Source organism: Bombus flavifrons, chromosome 15 (assembly GCF_040668555.2).
Source record: "Bombus flavifrons isolate JBK064 chromosome 15, iyBomFlav1_principal, whole genome shotgun sequence".
NCBI lineage: Eukaryota > Metazoa > Arthropoda > Insecta > Hymenoptera > Apidae > Bombus > Bombus flavifrons.
Genome location: NC_138456.1, coordinates 11929874 through 11950247, shown reverse-complemented (window position 1 = coordinate 11950247; position 20374 = coordinate 11929874). Strand labels below are relative to the sequence as shown.

Here is a 20374-nt window from a genome sequence, read left to right as displayed (position 1 = left end):
AAAAAAGTCGTTCAAGTATTACGGAATGGTTTATTTATATTTCAGGAAACGTGCTTCTAATTTTACAGACAGATAATGAACGAGTTCTCTTCTGTTTGTACATAATGATTTTGGAAAAACGAACACGTCCTTGCTTCCAACTGACTAATGAATAGTAGGATTTTAATAAAAGTGACGATGCAATTTTAGAATGTCGCGCTACTCATATATACGTGATAGAGGAAGAGTACGTATCTCTTCCCTTTCCTTCTTTCTCTTACGGAGTAAACGTGAACGAGAGAGAAAGAATCACGATCCGTATTTATAACGAATAAAAAAGAAAAGTTTTAAAAGCTCATTTATATTTAATTTAGAAATATGCCATAAATATTATCTATTCGATGAATCAGACATTATTAATGATCCACGATTTGATGCATAATTTTATGAAAGAGGGAGAGAGAGAGAGAGAGAGAGAGAGAGAATCTTGTAAACTGAAATAAAAGCGGGGTAGATGTCACCTCCTGTGATCGACATACACACGTATGAATTGGTGATGTAAACTAAAGTTGCGCGATATAGCAACGTGGAAAAGATTTCTAAATAAAGGAACAGGTTACAGCAATAGTCGTTGACAAATGTATGATATAGTTGATTCACGAGAATTTAGAAATAACGAGTAACTTAACGAGATCGCATTTCAAGCGATTGTGGATATTTATCTGACAATGAGACGTCCCAGACGAATTTTCGAAGCAAAGTGTTCCGACACGAATCGATGTCGTTGAAAGAAAAGTAAACAAGCTAGAAGCAACGTGAAATCCGCGTCGGTGAAAATATTTCCAGAGCTTTTACCGCTTCGTCCACTTTTCATAAATTCTTCGTTACTTCGATAACTTGGTTTCTTCGTGAAAAATTCTCCCCTCGAAAGAGGGGGTTTTCTTCCACTTGTGATAAAATTCCATCTTCGAATTACGACGAATCAAAATACGATAATTAAAAAACCATTGTCCCAGTTTTTAAAAGCATAAATTTTACAATCCTCGCTGTACTGGCAATTTACATATATCGAGTTTAACACTAGAAAACTGCAACCACAACATTTTATCGATAGAAATTGATCGATTAAATCTTTCTAAGAAGATTCGCGCGACTCTTTCGAGTATATCTTGTTCTTATTTCAATAAAATTGTTGTACTTTTGTAGACGACGATGCGTAGCACGAGCCAGGAAAGCCAAGTTGATTCGTTCTTAAAAATCGTCCGCAATTATTCCGAGCAACGTGCCAAAGAACAGGAAAATGTTGGGCTTTCTAAAAATATTTTCAAGACACCGGATTTTTAGGTGATTATAATTATTTCGCTCGATATAGAGAAAAGAGAAATTCAACGTTTATTAAATCTCCCTCTATACGTATAAAAATTGGCGTGTATCTTGAGCACAACTGTTCACCAAAAATTCACGCCTCAAATTACCAGTGAAGAGGCAGATTATTTTGAGATTGTGTCAAAACGCCGCAACGAACCGCAAACTGAAAATACACAATTCTTCGTCATATCGGAACGAACCAACTTGTGTTCTCGGCACAACCGCATTTCACAAAATATTCACAAAATAACGCACAAAATATTCAGCTGTATTTTGTATAAGGACGCGCGCGTCGACAGCGAGACCGTGAGAGATCGAGGTTCCACGCGATTTTAACCGGCAAAGTAGCGGCACGAAGCGTTCATGTTGCACGGACGACGCCGGTAGACTGAGCGTCGCGACGTGCCGCGGCGCCGGGCCTCTCCCCCTCGCGCTCGCGACGTCTCAGTCTCTCTCTCTCTCTCTCTCTCTCTCTCTCTCTCTCGTGTGGTACCGCTCTCTTTCTCCGAGTCCCTCTTTTTCCAACTGCCACGCAATGGCTTGTCAACGATATTCATCTATCAGCGCTGTTATAAACTTCTTTTAACCTCTCATTCCTTTAGAAATTTCTGCTTCTCCTTTTAGCCTTTCGCTGTAGCGATTTCAACTACTAGATTTATAAGCAGAATTTTGGTTATTCAAATTAATCGGTTACATGGATTGCACGGATAACGGAGCAGTTACTCTCTTCGTGTTCATCTTCGCATACAATCTTCCAGTCGGCCACAAAAGTCTACATATACGCCTTAAATGTAACATATTGGTATAGTAAAATCGTTAGTTCCGCAAATCTTTTCAGCAGATTAGGATAAATATTGTAAAATGTCAATAAAATGTAACGCAATAACTTATTCACTCTCGCCTTTGTTAAGGAAAAAGAAACAAACAAAAAGAAAAAAGATTATATATATATATATATATATATATATATATATATATATATATATATATATATATATATATATATATATATATAAGCATCGTTCCGCTTCCTCTACGTAAACGCAAATAATGGCCTGTCGCCATTAAAGCCAATTAAAGACCCAATTAAATTTATTCCAAAATTTTTGTCAGCTAAATGTTTCGGTCTTTCAAATTCTTTTTAGAAATACATCGATATGATTGTATGTACGTATTTGTAAAAAGGACGTGGATATTAAATAACAGTAATCGGAAATAATTCCTGTGAATGAAATAAGACGAAACGCGATATACTTTAAATCACATACAATCGCATGTACGTATATTCGATGGGGAAAAGAAAATAAACGAATGTCATCAAATAAGCCGATATGCTGCAAATTATATCGTGTTTCGTGTTGTTCCAATCAGATAAAGGAATTGGAATTACATCGGTAATAGTTTTTTTCATTTATTCGATAAAGTTTGAAAGTAAAAAAGTTCACACATATCAAGTTCAAACATATTCTAACCGACGTGTTTCTTTCCGTTAAGCCGACTCTCGGACCTCTTTCTCTTTCGCTCGCGCTATCTTCAAGTTTGGCAAAATAGCCTGTCGTATCTGTTACATATATACGAGTCGAATCCTGTACAGCAGACGAGATAATTCATCGTCGAGGAGACTCGATTTTCAATCAATTACGGAGAAAATATATACCGTGTCTCGTAATTGTATGGTATTGTAAAAGTACGCTGGTACGCTTTTCGTTTAAACAGTATCCCTCGTATTTCGCCGTAAGAAGGAAGAAAGGGAGGAAAGGTTAAAAAGAAGAGCCAATCTATCGGCCTATTTCACGGCTGTCAGTCGCAGCGACACTTATCGAACAAATTGTCCCGTCACTGGCATCATTGCGACGGAATTGAGAGACGGTAGTTAGTCTGCTTGGTTCACCATTTGTCCGGGTATTGCTCCCTTTCGTTCCACGAGAGCGTGACACACGTTGGTTGTTGTTGTTTCATGTCCACATCGATTTCATTTAATTAACCTTGGTTTAACCCGATATAATAATAATATCTTCGTACGAAGTAGTTTAGTCGAAGTTGAAGTTTTGTCGAGAATCGTTGGAGAATTGTCCTCTATTTTATGCTTGATGAGTTTGTGACAGGATCAAGGTTCGTAGAGAAGAATGTCTATTTGCATACAGTCATCGGGTGTCATAAACCACCAGCTTAGCGCACAGTTTTCCCTCGTTTACTCTTGCTGCTACGGTCGACTTCTTGTGGCCGCGTCTAGCTATAGGATATGTCTATGCTTTATCTGGAGATATCTATACGAGAAATTCATGTTTCTTCCAGAAGGGACTACTGGCTAAACGTAAAATCTCGTCTTTGATGTCTGTCGCCACATAACATTTGATCGTGAACATCGCATTCATGGTTTGACATTACCGTCTTTGCGTCGTGTACCTACTGTTTCGTGTTATTTGAAAAATAATTATGAATAGTTGCGCGAAGAAGATGCGTAATTCGGATGTTTATTATTCGATTTAAAAAATATAACGATATTATGATATTTTGAACGCGATTAATTAAATTTAACATCTAAATTTAAATATAGCTGTAATGTGATTCTTTTTAACGAAATAATCGTCAAACACAAAGGGGTACAATTAAAAGTAATGGAAAATTATTTTTAATTTCGACGCAACTTCGAGACATCGAGTTAAATGTTAAATAATTTTAATTAGCAGATGCTTGTTCGAGCTTCTTACGAATTCGTTACAACGAGGAATCTATCTTCTGTCGAGAGATGAAAGATAATAGATTGCGTCTCTGGCTATTCCAAAGACTTTGTTGGCGGAATCGATGGAATTCGGAAGCAGTAAAACAAGCTTTCTGCATTTTGCAGGATTTCTCGAATTTTCAATTCAATAATTTTTTCAATTCTTGACTGATACGATTTCGTTCTTTCCTTCTACATGTAAAATATCGCGCGATGCTTTTAAACGTTCGCGTAACAAATCGAGGGAAAATATTTAAGAATTAAAAATAAACTGTATAGCTGTATGTGCATTCGTTTACATGTTAGATTCTCTTTGATTTCATGTTTAGAAACTACGGCATAGTTGGAAATTCTGACAGAGACCCACAGGCATAGATAGATACAAGCAATTTTAAAATGTATTACTGTTGAATAAAACAGCGTTCAAGTAGTATAACCCTATATGTTGGCGGACACGGTATCGACGATTTCGCAATATTCAATGGAAAAGCTTTCTAGATTGGTTTTCTACAGTGGAAAAGACTTCGGATAGACTCTATCCAAGTAGTAAATCACAGTTGGATCGATCAGCAGCGTCTTCTAAATGTATTACCCACGAAGAGAACTTTGTTCAACGAACATAACTGGATATTAAGTCGGACAGGGAGGAGTCCAAGCTGCTGTCAGTCAGCATCAATCGAGAAGATAAAAAAAAGTTTCGTAAACGTATTATCGGAAACGGGGAGTCTTTGCCAATTTGACAAATATAATTGTTGTAATCAACGAAACTAATGTCTGCGGCTGTAATCCTTTGTAGTCTTCACGCTGCGTACTTACAAACGCAACGTCCGCTAACATTTCATAAATAATAATACACTCTAGCCTTTCTTAGCGGGTTTCGGTACTCTGAAAATACGAATACGGTCTCGATACAACGCGAAACGTGTTAACCGTACGGTTATAGGAGAGTGGTGGTGGGAGAGGCGGGGGGAGCGGGGGGAGCGGGGGCGGTGATTGTAAAATTTATCGTTAAAAGTGCTAAAAACTGTATCAAAATGAAGAACTTGGAATTGAAATAAGAATATCAAATCTGCTTCTCTGATTATAAGTTCTATACCTCCTTGAAATATAATAAAATTATATTTTCTGTATTCAACGTTAAGAGATTTTCGACACGATTAACAGGTGAAACAGCGAGTAATTGTATTTTGCACTGAATATGTGGTTTTCATACACGTGTGTATTATATCATTAGGGACAGACGTTTCTCAAGTAGTATGATCTATCGTTTCAACGGTCACCTGACAATGGAACCTCATCGAGGATTTCTAGAAAATAGCAAATTCGAATTGTACATGCTACGAGTGTGAGGATCGGTTGTGATTTAGAAGCGAGCGAATGCTTGAGTTATGCTTGAGCATAGGTAACATGTGAGAATCGATTCGCAGAATGTGGCAAAAATGGCTGTTACGCGTACGAGAGGTCTTTAAGACCGCGGTATGATCGAAAACTGAGAGAATGCTGTATAAATTCTTGAAGAATCGAGGCAATTCCGAGGCAAAATTCCTACGAGAGAAACACAATTTCAAAAGTTATCGTTATTGTTTTATGGTTGAAACACGTAAGACGCATAACCGATGTCAACGTCAGATAAAAAAAGACAAATTCTGATATGGAATTGATCGACGATTGTTTGCAGGAAAGCGGCGTGAAAATTCAGCAAGTTGTCGATCGATGCCACGATAGCAAAATTGTCTTTCTATTTACAGCTAACTATTTTATTTGAACCTGACGGATTGTTTGTCTTTCTTGCTGTATAATTATAATCAAAAGATCGACGAGAATGTACATTTTCCTTCTGTGCTTTTCACATCGTATCTTAAACTTGCTTTTCTATACGAAACAAGAGACGCGATTCGATATTTTTCACCGGTGACCTTCGAATAACTCTGCGACAATGAGGGAGAACTTTAATCGAGTGGTGTAACTCGATGGCAATCGTAACCACCAGAAGGAAAGTTCAGTTTCCAGCCAAGTTGCCGATGCAAAAACGTTTCCCGTGTACCAAAGAAGAAAGAAACGTTACTTAAACGTGAAAATTCGATAGCGGAGCGGAGCGGACAGTGCAAAGTTGTAACTCACCGGGCTGGAATCAGCCGGCAAAAGAAAGTTGCGAACGCTCTCCTAGCTAGCGGAAGTTGGCTCAAGTAGTACAAGTTGCCTTGGGATCGTCGAATGCATCGGAAGTGTCGTAACTCTCGGCGGGATCAACCGGAAGGAAAAGTCTTGGAGATGCGCTGCTTGCACGAGCGGAAACTTTTTCCTAAGTAGCATAACCCGATTGCGTAACAGACCACACGTAAAGACTGCTACGAAGTTCAGAGAAGAAAGTTTTTAATTGCAACCATTGTTGGCGACGATACTTTCCTCGGTAACAACCTTCTCGCGACAAGGCGACTCTCTATCCCTCTTGTCGTTCTTTCGTTTTTTCGTTTCGTTCGAGTATAAATTGGAGAGTGAAATTGGAACGAGTGACTCTGTAGTTTTTGTTTCCTGCTCGGTTTCGTTAAGGCGAACGTTGCACTGGAAACGAAAAGATTTAAGAAAATAATACGACGATAAATCATACAAATAATGACGATAATATTATAAACTGGTCCGGTGTTTAATACGATTAAATAGGTAATTAAAGCACGATTAAACGACTCGAAAGGTAGAAATAAGATTTAAGAAATAATTCTATCTAAACATTTCTATGTCTGTTTGCCAAATTTTCAGAAGCGAATGAAATCCTTTAAACACGCACACGCGCGATCAACTTTGTTCCTATTAGTTTTTGAAGAACTTGATTCTGCGAATCCGCAAATAGATCAGGGGAAAAATCTACGTAACTCTTGGAGAAAGACGAAGAGTTTTTCGTCGTCCGGCCGAGGATAACGAGGCAAACGATCAACGCAGAGAGAGAGAGAGAGAGAGAGAGAGAGAGAAAATAGCGACGAAAGAGAGATTCGTCAGCGTAAATTAACGTCGCACGAACACGATACATCCGCGTTTAACGATTTCTTCTAGACAAAAGCGCGAAAGTGGAGCATGATTGGCGACCAGGGCGCGACCAGGCCGCGACCATGAGATAACGATGTCACTCTCACAGGAACAATGAATGCGACAAGATTCGCGAAGGCATCCTTGATTAATGGCCACGATAACGCTGACAATGAGAACGATCGATTCGAATGGTTTACGATTGTAAGTGGAACAAGACCTACCTCTGTGCAGATCAAACGAACCGGATGTTGTGGATTACTCTGTTTCAGAATAAAAAGAGAATTAAACGAATCGATCGAAGGAGGTTTCATCGAGATTCTTTTAAAGCGGAAGCAGAATTAATACGTACGTGATAAAACGTTTGTTACGGACAAAGTGTAAATGTAGTATTGCACGAGGTTTGCGATATGCATGAAATATCGATTTTCTCCAAGCTATTTTTAAACACCAGGTTGCTTTAATTAAGTATCTCGGTTCGTTTTGAAGATGGAATTTTCATTGTTCGTATCGTTAGTTCGTTGCTAATACGGATTTCAACTCAGATTTCGTCGTTCGATTCGGTGCTCTGATTCTTGCTTAGTATTTTTAATAAAATGTAACTTTCAGGGGTTGAAAACGGGCATCGATTACGGATTAATTAATTAAACGATAGGTTGCAAGAAGAAAGAAAATTGATCGAAAAAACTTAAAATTCTGGTAAAGATTCGCGGAATGAAAGCGAAGAAGCATTCTTTCATAGAAGATTTGTAAAAAGTATTGAAATTTGGAAAACTTGACCGATATATTCACCAAACGTTCGAAAGTTCTTTAAAATCGAAGAATTTGTACAACTCTATAGAGCCTCGCTTTTCAACGGGCTCGAATCGAACTTTCGAAATCTGAAAAGTAGTAAGAGAACCGGAAAGATTTCAAGAAATTCCTCCAGTTCTCTTACGTAACTGATTAAAACGGCGATAACGATAGCGATATCGGAAGAAGAAAGGAGAAATGTAACGGTTCCAATACCGTGACAACTTCGTGAAAACGCAGTTTGCACAAAATATGATAAACGCGCTTCTAGCAGACGCGACATTATATGCATTATACATGTACAACGTTCCCACGTGCAGACATTCGTAGACGCAGACTACCGAAAAAATTTATTGCACGCGTCCATTGTACTTCTCGTTAGAGAGCTTCATCGCGTATTTCTCACGAACGGATTTCCGTGAATTTCCGTCATCCAGCCACGCAATAACGACGGGATCGTGAATAAGCCTCGTGAATAAGCCTCGTGAATAAGCCTCGTAACAATGCACCAAGATAAACAGTCACGTATAAACGACAAATTTCGAAAGTAGAACAGCAACCACAAGCTAGACTTTTCTTTCACTTTCGTATCGCCAGCCGTATTCTTGTTAACAATGTAACCCTTTCATAGAGAATATGAAAATCTTGTACGACGCTTCAGCCACGTAGATCAACGTAACGCAACGTGATAATAAAAGGGAATGTGTACGATTTTAGGGCATCTGGTATACGTCAGGAGGAATAAAAATTGATTCGTCGAGCCGAAACTGATCGATCTAAGCCGTATGAACGAATCCTCTTCAGGCGATAGAGTTACGCAAAGTGAAATCGAAATTTAGTTTTCAGCAAGTATGTCAAGATTGAGAGACAAAGTTCGTAGAGCCAGGTATAGAAATGAAACTTGTTTGCTACCGACGAATCTATTTAACAAAATCCACTTGGCTTGATTGATAGAAAGTTTTGATATTTTAGCAAACACATTGGCGTTGGCGAAACGTTGGTGAAGAAAGCGCAACGTACTATCGGGAACGCGACAAAAAAAAACACACTTTTATACGAAGAATATGCTATGTAATAAACATGGTGAAAGTTTAGAACGCTAAATGTTAGCGTTTCGCAAAGTTTCGAACGAAAAGTAGCATTGTTCACACTGATGCTGTAATCTTTACCGATCAAGACCTCGTTGCGCGTTGTGTTGCGCGTTGTGTTGCGCGTGCCAGACGGAATAACGATCTCGAAATTGTCATTTTTGCAACGACATGTCCGAAATAAGTTCTATATGGTAAATAAGGTAGTAAAAAGATGCAGGCTCGATTCGTATCTTTACGGAGTAGAGTCGGTAGTCGCGGCGGTTTATCGCAACTTTGACAGGACAATTGGGTATTAGCGGGCTTATGGTCGCGATATCACTGGATAACGATGATCCGATAAATCGCGTTAATATGCCGCCCGCGTTAATGGACTTGACTTCGGGTTGAAATCGCGCTCGATACACGATACCGTTTTCGGCTGGCTGTGAATCGGCGAAGGTTAACGACGGATAGACGATCGATGACACCGGATCTTACGAATCCTGCCTAATCCATAATACTTGGGATGACCGTTGAAAGCTGCCGGTTATAGTTGCATTTCTGCTTTCACGAGTAAAAGTTAAATCCGAATAACGAATGTTGCGGTAACGCTCGTTTTAATCCAACGAAATTCGGGACCCAGCGGTTAAATTCTCGTAAGCAGCACAGTTCGACGAACCGAGAGAATAGATGGGAAACAAGGGGAAGCGAGATAGGAGGAAAGCAATCATCACGCGATCAAGAAAATTTCATTCTCGGTTATTTTCGCCTTACCTTCATAGGTGTAATCCTTTTTAATTACTTTCTTTGCGGTTTTAAAGATGGTTTAAATAAATTTTTAACAGTTTTTGTGGTTTCCAGTGATTTGGTTATCATTCGTCCAAGCATGGAACAAAGTACAATCAACTCTTGTACAACAGGGGCAATTCGTTGCGTGTTGCATCGAGACCGTGTTAAGCAACATTTAGAAATAGCGAAAATCGAGAGAATCGATTCTGTGGAACGCGCACACTTCGCATTATTACGTATACAAGGGGAATTCGCTGTTTCGATCAAAACGAAAACACCAGTGATGGAAAGATTCGCGTTATACGAGGATTACCGGAGTTTATCGAGTCGTGCTATGTGGAAACCGTGTTATAAGGGGAATATCGCTACGAGTTAAATTTGTATAGGATACGTCGTGCATAACGTGGTCAACCGATTAGCGAAAGAAGAGATGCGATAATAAGGGGAGAATAACGCTCGTTTCGAGAAGATATACAGCGATAGAACAAACGTACGCGTTTTCCACTTATTTTCGAATGAAAATAACTTTCTGTCGATCGTGTCTACTCCCCTCTTTGGTTCAGAATTAGAATAGAGAACTCGGTAGAAAAAAAAAGATGACATTCTCGTACGTAAAACCGGTGACAGCTTTATAACCGTAACGATCGTGCATCGTAGACGGTGATTCGAAATTGAAACTGGCGATGCATCGTTCGATCGCGCAGCTTCCCTCTGTCCAATTAGATCAGGATTGACCGAATCAGCGAAACACGTAATTAGAAAGCAATCGATAAGCGACAGAATCAACATCCAGGGATAATACGTCGTCGTGAGGATTACGCTCATTAGGTCCAGCACGGGCCCGTAATCTTTCCCGATTAACAGTAGCGACAAAGGCATTGTTCGCCTAATCAACGGAACGAATTCCTCGCCTAGTTTCGCCATTTCTATCGTAACGTCTATCCACGATGCGAGAGGGGAAGAACGAAAGGACTGCGTTAGCGAGGCGCCGTGCAACGATCTACTACTACTCGTGACAGTCGATGATAAAGACGGATGTAGAAAGTTAGCGGAAAGATGGTTCGACAAATCCACTTACAAATAGACTATTTATACATAGTTATTTTTTTTACGTAATTATTAATACGATAATTATAGAGAATTATTTAAAAGTATTTAAAAAGGTGTTGCTCTTGCCAGTTTTATTTAGAAGATAGAATTGTATATTTTGCGCGAATTAAACGAAAATTACGTGAAAATGAAATCTGATCTTGTACGATGGTAATGGATAATATGTAAACGCCCCGATATGGACGGTATCGATCGGGACCGTGCTAATGGAATTCCAAGATTAAAGATTTTTCATCAATGTGATCGTTGTTATAACGTGTTTACGTTATAGTTGGCAGGTTTCGAACAAAGCGCAAGTTGTTCTTTAATTAGACTGGCCAATGGAATGAAGAAAGCGGGTGAATGGATCGCCAAATTAGATCCACGCTTCTCTAATTACAACGTGTTTCGCACAACCTATAAAATCGATAATATATTCGTAAAAGATCTTTACGAGTGTCGGAATACTTTGGCGAGTGACCGTAAATCAAGCTACGAACGAAATGGCTGGCGTAAGGAGGGGAACGGGGTACGTTCAAAGAAATGGAAGAAGCAAAAATCAATGAAGATTTCCACCACGTAGAATGGAAAATCGTATGGTAGTGGTATCGCCGGCACGGTTACGAAACTTAAATAGCCACTTAGCGAAAAGTTTCGTAACTCGTTAAAGTATCTACTACTACTTACTTAGTAATTGATTTTCACCGGTTAAATTCATTAACGCGCAAGAACGCAGCCCCCTTTAAACCTTTAATTAAACGTCGAAGCGTCTAATAATAGGCGCGACGTTACGTAATTTATCGTGCCGTTTGGCTAATTTCAGCCAACTTCCGCTCAGCCGATGATACACCCTGGGCTCGAATGGATTGTAACCGTGCACGATTTGCAATCGTGTCGAGAATTTCTAATTATAAACTGGCAAGGCTGTGCTCGCCGCTTTCCATTCCCTTCGTGTTCCGCGCCAGCTAATTCGTTTAACCATCTCGCCCCCTTTTCTTGTTCCCCCGAAATTCTGCATTTTTCACCTGAAATTCCTTCATCGACCTGTCAAATTGCAGCAATTCTATTCCAGTAAACCTAGCTCCTATTACTTGTATGTTTCGTTACTTTGCACTGTTTGCAGATGTTAAATTATCTTTGCTACGCGTTTCCACATAATTGTTTTATAGAAATGGAACGTCTTTCGAAGGGAATATTTTGCAGCGTAATTTTTAGCGTAATTTTCAGGAGTACGAGTGAAAGGGACATCTATTACGGTTACGAATATATTATGCTTTTCGTATAAAGTGATTTTACCGATATTGTGATATGTGTAATGTCGATCTTTTCATTTCACTACTATCTAAATTTCTATAAATTTAACATTAACTATTAATAATAACTATTAACTATTAATAAATACCATAAAATTTTTAACAAACGTTGTTTCGAATATTCAATGTTATTATTATCAATAACCGAATGTAAAACAATTTAGGAGAAAATCTTTGAATTTCGAAGCGAATACTTTTATATATCTGATCGTTGTGTTGCCTGTTTCTAAAAATATATCGCTTTTGTCGTTTGTACGAGCATACTAATATCGTTCCTGTCTGAATCGATCGCGTTCATTCACATCTCTTATCTTGAAAGCGAATACCAATCGCGTTCCATAATATTACGTTATTAACAACGTTACTGACGTTAACGTTACAACAACTAATCGTTCGTTGTGCCGTAAAATATACTACATACATACACACATACGTAATATGTGCCGATATCGTAATAAAAATGAACTTTTAGATTATCAATGAAACAATTTGAACAGATATAGGTAATGGATATAGAAATGGAACTGGCACGGAGAACAATCGTCGAATTGTTTTGAAACAGCTTCGAGCGAAAACGTTTCGATCTTACTGAAAGTCTATGCTGATTAATTAAGCGAAAGCTGCCGCGTGTCTCGATTTCTATTTGAAAAGTGAGATAGTCGTAAGAGAGAAAGAAAGAAGGAAAAGTGAAGTTCGTCGTTTAAACGTACTCGATGGTATTAGTGGTTTTCATCGGTGATTTAGTATCGCCATCGTAATGGAAATTTAGAAAAGTACGATCGAACAATGTGTTATATCGTATTATATTTCTGTATCTAATCTACGGCAATAAGTTGTTAAGTTGGAGGTGGAGAGCGAAAGTGCGTTCTTGTCGATCGTATCGTACCTAAATTAAAGAATTAAAGAAAGCGTTGTAGGTGTGTCCGAATGAGACTAATAAATCGGTCGAAGCTCGGTTAAACTGGGGTCACCTCTCATCGATAAATTACATCGAGTATCGTTGCAAGTATGATAGATTATTGCATTTATGATAAATTACGCTGTGGAGAAGTAGCTTTCCAACAATATGAACGCAATCGAATAAACTTGCAGAAAGCATCTAACATATTAATACCAATGAAGCCGATATTCCTTGTATTCAGGATATATCTGTTACGCTTATTTGTCACTCCATTAAAAAGCAAGGAAATTATTTTTACGTCTATATTTTAACATACAATTAAGTTACAATTTCCTATTATCCTACGTATCCTATATATGTGATAATGAAAGTGCGTTTACGTAGTCAACTTACGTAGGCAACTACTAGTACGCTAAAACGCGCGCTCCGCCTAATAACCACAAACTTAACGTTATTTTCATCGTCGATACACGGCTGTGCTCGTGAATGCTATCATTTCCATAGCCGTATAATTAAGTGTGAATGATGGACGTCCCGAGCAACGACAGAATCGATGATATAGAAACAGAAAACCCTGGCCTTTTCTGACCGGAAGTACAAAGCTTGTTTCTGAAATTACGTTCTAACGAGTTCGTTACCGAATGGTAAGAGGTTGGCAACGACGGTTGTGCAAAAGAACGAAGGGGGATGGCCCGTTGCAGTTGTGCACGCGTACGGATTCACCGTTTTCGTTAGAGGAGACGTTCCGTTTTCTCCCGCTATCGATTCACTAAGCGGCTCGTAAGGAAGAGCAAAGCAGCCTTAAAGGCGCACGCTCAATGCCACTAACCTATTTACCTATGTAGGAAAGAGCTCGGCTGACTCATTTCCATCGATCGGCGTGCACGTGCACATATCTCGAAAGGGACCGGGATTCTCTCGAATTCTAGTTAATCCTTTTGTTCAGACAGCCTTTTGCAACGATAGTTTTATACACCATTCGTAAATAGATCTACGAGGAGTATCGATTTTCAAGAACGCGTAAAAATAGCTTGTAGGCGTAATTTTATTCGATGGTTTTGTTATCTTACTTATACCCTTGTAGGTATAAGTAAGGGCTACCCTTGTAGGTAGTCACCTATCCTCTCGACTGTACCATAAATGCCAATTTCTAGTCTATTTCCAAGAAACATGATATAGATGAGTTCAGCTAAGAAAACCTAAATATCCAGGGCGAACGAAGAAAACCTGAGGGAAACGATCAGCTGTTAGACAGAGAAGTTTATCCGGAGAAGCTGCCTGAGGAAATCGTTTAATTTTCAGCAAGTTTTAAAAAGCGACCGATCGTTAACAGTAAGCGTATATCCGCAGCTTTAAGACATAAAAATGTCTCTTTGTCCATTCTGCAGCCGCGATCGTTTCGCGGAGGAATTCTCCAAGAAAAGTACGGTAAAGGCGTACCCCGGCTATTGCATATTGTATGCAGCGTTTCAACTTTAAATTGCTTTCTTTTAATCCGAAAACAACGCAACTGAAAGAAGTTGAACTGAAGTTGAACTACGTAGTTGATATTCTAATGGTTCTTCCATGTGGCTGATAAAAATGTAACTTGGTCCCTGCAACTCGTATATTCCTAACAAGAAGGGTAAAGAGTCTGTAACGATCTCGAGGAAAATTTCCTGTAATTTGTGAAAACGACCGTGGAAAGAGACATGTGAGAAGAGACTGGATAAAGATAAATTCATAGGTAGATCATTGGAGTTTGTGCTTTAATTTATTCGGTGACATTTTACCGTTTATATTTACCACAATATTATCCATTGTATTGTTATTAATTGCCTTATTTATAATAATTCCCCAAGCAATTTTTTGCCAATTTTTTGCCAATTTTTTGCTAATTTTTTTGCTAATTTTATGCTAACCGCTTGTTGCAACGAGAATAATATTGGAATAGAAAGGTGGAAAAACTTTGACAAAGTTATTATAGTCAAATTAAAGGCGTGAAAACGGAGTATTTAGTAGAAAAGTATACAAACAGAAAGACGACCATATAGGCTAGATAATTATTAACGGAAATGGTGATAGGAAAGAGACTGTTTCCACCGTAATGATATCTAGAGGTTGAGCTGTCTCTTTCGCGATGAGGAATGGAGCGCGGGAAATGCGATCGTACTGACTTTGAATTCTTCCGTTAGGGGATGATGGATTTTTAATTGGAGTGTTGATCGTTTGGGAATGGATTCAAGTACAACGAACGTTGCGTGACGCGATACTTACGGGTGTAGGTTCAGGGACCATAAATTAGTCCCGCTCTGTTCTTTCGCTTATCTTCTTCGCCTAATTTTCTAACGTTATCTATTCTTATTCTTCTTATTCGATTCTTATCGATATGCATGATTTTTCGTTTCGAATGAACAAAATCGAAATATAAAGATTCAAGGGGATTCGTAGCAGTTAATTTTGAGTTGGGTTAAAACTCTGGGTTTTCGTAATCTGCCTGATACAGCTGAGATGCAGAGATCTGTGCTGCTTTACGCGGCGGAAGATCACGAAATCTAGAAAGTTCGTCATCGTGAGAAATCTCGGCCGTAGACGGATGGAAGTCGCGCGATCGACACATCGGGTTTATTGAACAGCGACCTTGTCTGATATTTAGGACGAAACACGGCGGCCGAATCAGCGAGCAACGCACTTTGCGCATAGTCATAATTCGATTGTATGTATATTACTAGGATTGCATTATAGATACGTCACCGTTAGACGGAGTATCCAGGCAACGCATTAGTGTAGTCGCGTCACGTAATTACAGATACTAAGCAAATCGCGACGCGAAGGCATCGGATGTTAACTCCGCGCCATTGTTCCGTATATTCGTGTTTCGCATTTCTGGTAAACTTGTTCGTTTGAGTAACTGGTAATTCGATATGGTTATTATTGGACATCAGAAGGTAATCGTTTGGCTCATTGCTAATTGGACGTTATTCATCCCGGTATCGATGCAACTGCGGTATTACTACAATTGCGCGATCAACGACATACGTATATGACTTGATAGAAATAATCGTAATACAACAGACTGTGCTACGATCAACGCACTTTGCATTATTTCTGCTTTTTATTCGGGAAAATTCGTTTATGTTTTAAATACGGTGCTTACTCGCCAATTTTGAACCTTTTAACGTTCTAACAACGAATTTTAATCTTTAGCGAAATAGGTGCATAATCTCCCTTATAATACGGCCGTTTAAGAAATCTATTTATCACGAGTAGGCTGAAAGCACCTAGTGAACATTCAGTGACATACGAACGTTAGCATAAGTACAGCTCGAAGCTTAGCAGCGTGAAGGATCCATAATTTGTAATATTACTTGTATCGAATGGTAACTCTACCTACACGAATATAACCATTTGAATATCAAGTTCTTATTTATAGGGTACCCTTAACGCAAACTTTTACATTGCTAGGTTCTATCATTAGATTATAAATCTTTTACCTTAAGTCTTTCTTTATGTGTAACATATTTTGCTCGTGTATAAGAAATAGGTAGGTAGATAGATAGGATTGATAGATATCGCGATTCCAGGCCTCGAGAGATCATAGAACGGACTTGGTTTATAATATTTCTTATAAACACTGGCCCCTCCTCGTCATAACCACACCGCCTTCTGATCTAAGAAGTATCTAAAGTATCGCACACAGTGCGGTACTTTCTTTGTTCCTATTACTTCACACCTCTTACTTTTCACTCTCCTTCTCCTGGTATCATCTTCATTAATTTGTGAGATTTTTGTGCTCTCTTTAGTGAAGCAATATATGTTTAACGTTAACTAAGAAATTCGATCGCATTTATTTATAATATCGGACTTAAAAATTTCGAAATAGTCCGAGCCTTGATTTTTATTAATTTCGTTTGTTAATTCGCTGAAGACTCGCTATATTAAAAAAAGGAGAAAAAAAGAAAAAAGAAGAAGAAGAAAAAGAAAAAAGGAAAAGAAGAGAACATTGATATTCTATTAAAACTTGCTGCCTGACTAAAATCTATATTCACTGCATCATCCTCGTATTAATATAATCCTTCGAATACGTTTTAATTTGCTTCAACCGCCAATAATGCTTCCATTAAATATCACTTTACATGATAAAGGTCAGTATATGAAAGAGTAAATAGGTCAAGGTTAGAAATTATAGCAGTAGTAGCTTTTACAAGGAAAGCTACTTCCAATCTGGCCATGAACCGACAATAGTAGTTTCAACGGCTGTTCGTTCCAAAGTTCAAACACTCGCAATTTGCGTCGACAAACGCAAATACAATATCTTCTTGCAAACTAATTCCGTTTCTTCCTCGATTACACGGTGGTAATTTCACCGATGTAGACGGCGCTTCGAGCAGAATTTCGTTCGAAAATCCCGTGGGGTTCAAGGCTAAAGTCGTTCGTTTCATCGCGAATCTCACGGTCTCGAGCACGCTTGGCAACAACTGTGCGCGGACGAAACCGCGGTAATAACAATAAATAATCGCTGGAAATTTGCGAGCACTGCCAGTGAGTCGCGGTTTCCAATTTCGCACTGACGCCGTTTGTCATCGAACCAACCAACCAACCAACCAACGGCTTTCCAACAAAGCGGTGGTTCCTTCGGATGATTTTCTTCGGTCCTAGACCTACGGTACTTTCTAGCGAATAAAAGAACGTCTTTCTCACCATTATCATAAATGTTTCGCTTTCAGGATTCATTTCTCATTCATTGGATAGCTGGTAAATCGTGGTGGTAATTTTCAAGACTTGTAACAATATATTGTATATGTTCTACTTTTAACCTTTGAACTGTTTTTTCAAATTTCTTCGTCGTGCCAATTTTTCAATAAAACTAAAATAATTTCGCCAATTTGCAATTTTCATGCGCCACTACTACTCGTCCGCTTTTTGTGACATTTTTGTGACAATTTTACGTGACATTTTTGCTTTTTCAGTCGGTATAAAAGAGTAATATGCCCGAAACATTCTTTGCTCTTCGACGTTCTTGAAAATTACACAAAAAACGCTTTTTCGCTATCATTGACCGCGATATATATTTTCATCGGTGTGACGTTTCTCGTTATCGCTGCTCGGATTCGGCCATTTGCTTTGTAACTCTAGTTCAACCGAAAGGAAGAAATATTAGAATTACGATAATACTAATACTACAAAGAGAAATAAAAAGCGAAAAAGAAAATGATTTGTCCAATCTCTTTACCATTTCTTCACTTTGTAATATCAGAATATTTAAAGAGAAAGAATGTTCGCGTTGCAATGGTATTAACGTTACAAAGAAAGAAAGAAAGAAAGAAAAAAAGAAAAAAAGAAAATTGGACAGTGTATGTAGAGTGACTAAAAAGAAGAGTAGCCGATTCGTTGATCTCTTGTCGCAGTACCGCTCCACTTTTTGCTACTATACACATGTTTCCATTTGAAGCAAAGACCAATAAAAACGAAAGAAAGGCAAAATTGATCGTTTCACGTTTCAAATCTATTGTTATTCCTTCGCTTCTGTCGTCGATTTTCTAACTCGGTCGAATAAGATATAAAGTTACTTTGCGATACGAAAGAAAGAAGAGAAATTGATATCTGTGGCTTCTCTATCAGTTTCTCGCTTTAATCGTCTACTCTGCAACTTCAAAACAAGCAAAGGGAAGAGATATTCGAGAATGAATGTGACAACGATATTCACCATACTCTGTTATCGTTTCTTCGCTTCTAGCCGGACCACTGGACTAACTCCAAAGTAACCGGAAAGAAGACATACTCGAGTTAGAATAACGTTAATATCACAAACTAATAGACCAGAAACGTGATATAATTTTTAAAAGACACTAATTTTTCTAAATGCTCGCTTTCGTTGTCGATCCTCTTCTTCGATCGAGCAAATACATTTTAGTCTTTAGCTTGGGAATAATTGAAAAGAAAATAGTCGAATTGCAACAATGGTAACATTAAAACACGAATAAGAGAGAAAATTTTATCCTTGGAACAACTGGAACGGAGAAATATAGAATAATTACGATAATATCGATGGTATAAACTAAACAAAGAGAAAAGCAACGCAAGTAATCCTCGACTCTTGTTACGTACTTTGATCACATTGACACTTTGGTCATCGAGTTTCCAATTTGGAATACAAATGTTCGAAATAACACGTTTCTTCGTTCTCAATTATTATTCGTCCGTTTTAATTATCAACGTTCCAACACCAGAGTCGCGCGAAAGAAAAATCATGGAAAAATCACACTAGCGTTCACATGGAAAATTATGTGAGAAGCAAAGAGAGAAAAACTGATTTTCTCGTTCCGTATTACCGGTCCTTTGTTTCAACCCTATACTCGACTAACCATAACTACAGTTCGACGATAAAGAAGAAATACTCAAACGCAAATCCACTCTTTGATCAAGCGCATCGATTCACGTTCAACCAGAGAATTTTGCACACGTGTACTCGTGGCGAGAGTACAAGAACCAGCCTCTCTAAGAACACGAAAGGGACGACAAAGTCTGCAGGCAATTTCCTCTTTCTTCGGAAACTTTTCCATTTTCTCCTTTCGCTGTATATATTGGTTTTCTTTTCTAGCTCTCCTGGCCAGGGCAGACTCCCGTCCAAGAAATTTTTATTTATTAAGAATATTCCTTCCGACGGATCTCTCGAAATGCTAGACACGCGTGTAAATACACCTTCCTCGAGAAGCTTTCCACTCGTTATTTGGATTACAACGTCCGTGCCAGACGGTTGAGGGCAAATGCAGACGAAAATGAAAATATCTTGGCGCACGTCCAACGAATAAAATCAATATCGCCAGTGTTTTTGCTACATGGTGAATGAGATTTTGTTAATGTACACGGTTAATTCATCGAGTCGCTGAATTTCATTCGGTTTCTTCTTCGTTGATTCGCAATTGCCGCGATATTCTCTCATAGTTGAAAGAAATATCGATCGTGACAAGTACAGGAAATTACTTGCGGTTTATTAGAATCGGTTAGAGTATTTAGGATTAATTACCTGGAATTCATTAGGCGAAGTAAAGTGTCACGGTAGCGTTGGTTTTTTCTAAACGATTGAAGCTAAAATATTTCAACATTAAAGATTTAGCGCAATTAGAATGTTGTGTTCCTCGAATCATCGAATTATCGAATTATTGAAGCAATATCTGCATAACACGGTTACGATAATATCCAAGCAGTGGTAAATATATTATTTATTATTATCGCAATACGATAATCGACGGAAACATTTTAGATATATTCGCCGTCAAATTTGGAAAACTTTAAGAAATTTGTCTAAAATTTGTCAGCGATTAACGGACGTTCTTCTCTCTCTCTCGCT

General features: G+C 38.4%; 1 protein-coding gene across 5 annotated transcripts in view; it reads right to left on the bottom strand.

The window, feature by feature from the left end:
* LOC138187862 (octopamine receptor beta-1R) overlaps nucleotides 1-20374 on the bottom strand; it is a 97322-nt gene that overhangs the window by 44248 nt on the left and 32700 nt on the right. The window contains exons 1-2 of one of the 5 annotated variants that reach the window (XM_069129079.1): nucleotides 1455-1722; nucleotides 835-1067 (exon numbers count right to left, since the gene is read on the bottom strand). The exons of 2 other annotated variants lie outside the window; for them this stretch is intronic. The gene's annotated coding sequence lies outside the window, so the exon portion shown is untranslated. Of the gene's footprint in view, nucleotides 1-834; nucleotides 1068-1454; nucleotides 1723-20374 lie in introns of those variants that run through there. 2 more of the 5 variants (XM_069129081.1, XM_069129080.1) reach the window with 2 other exon arrangements.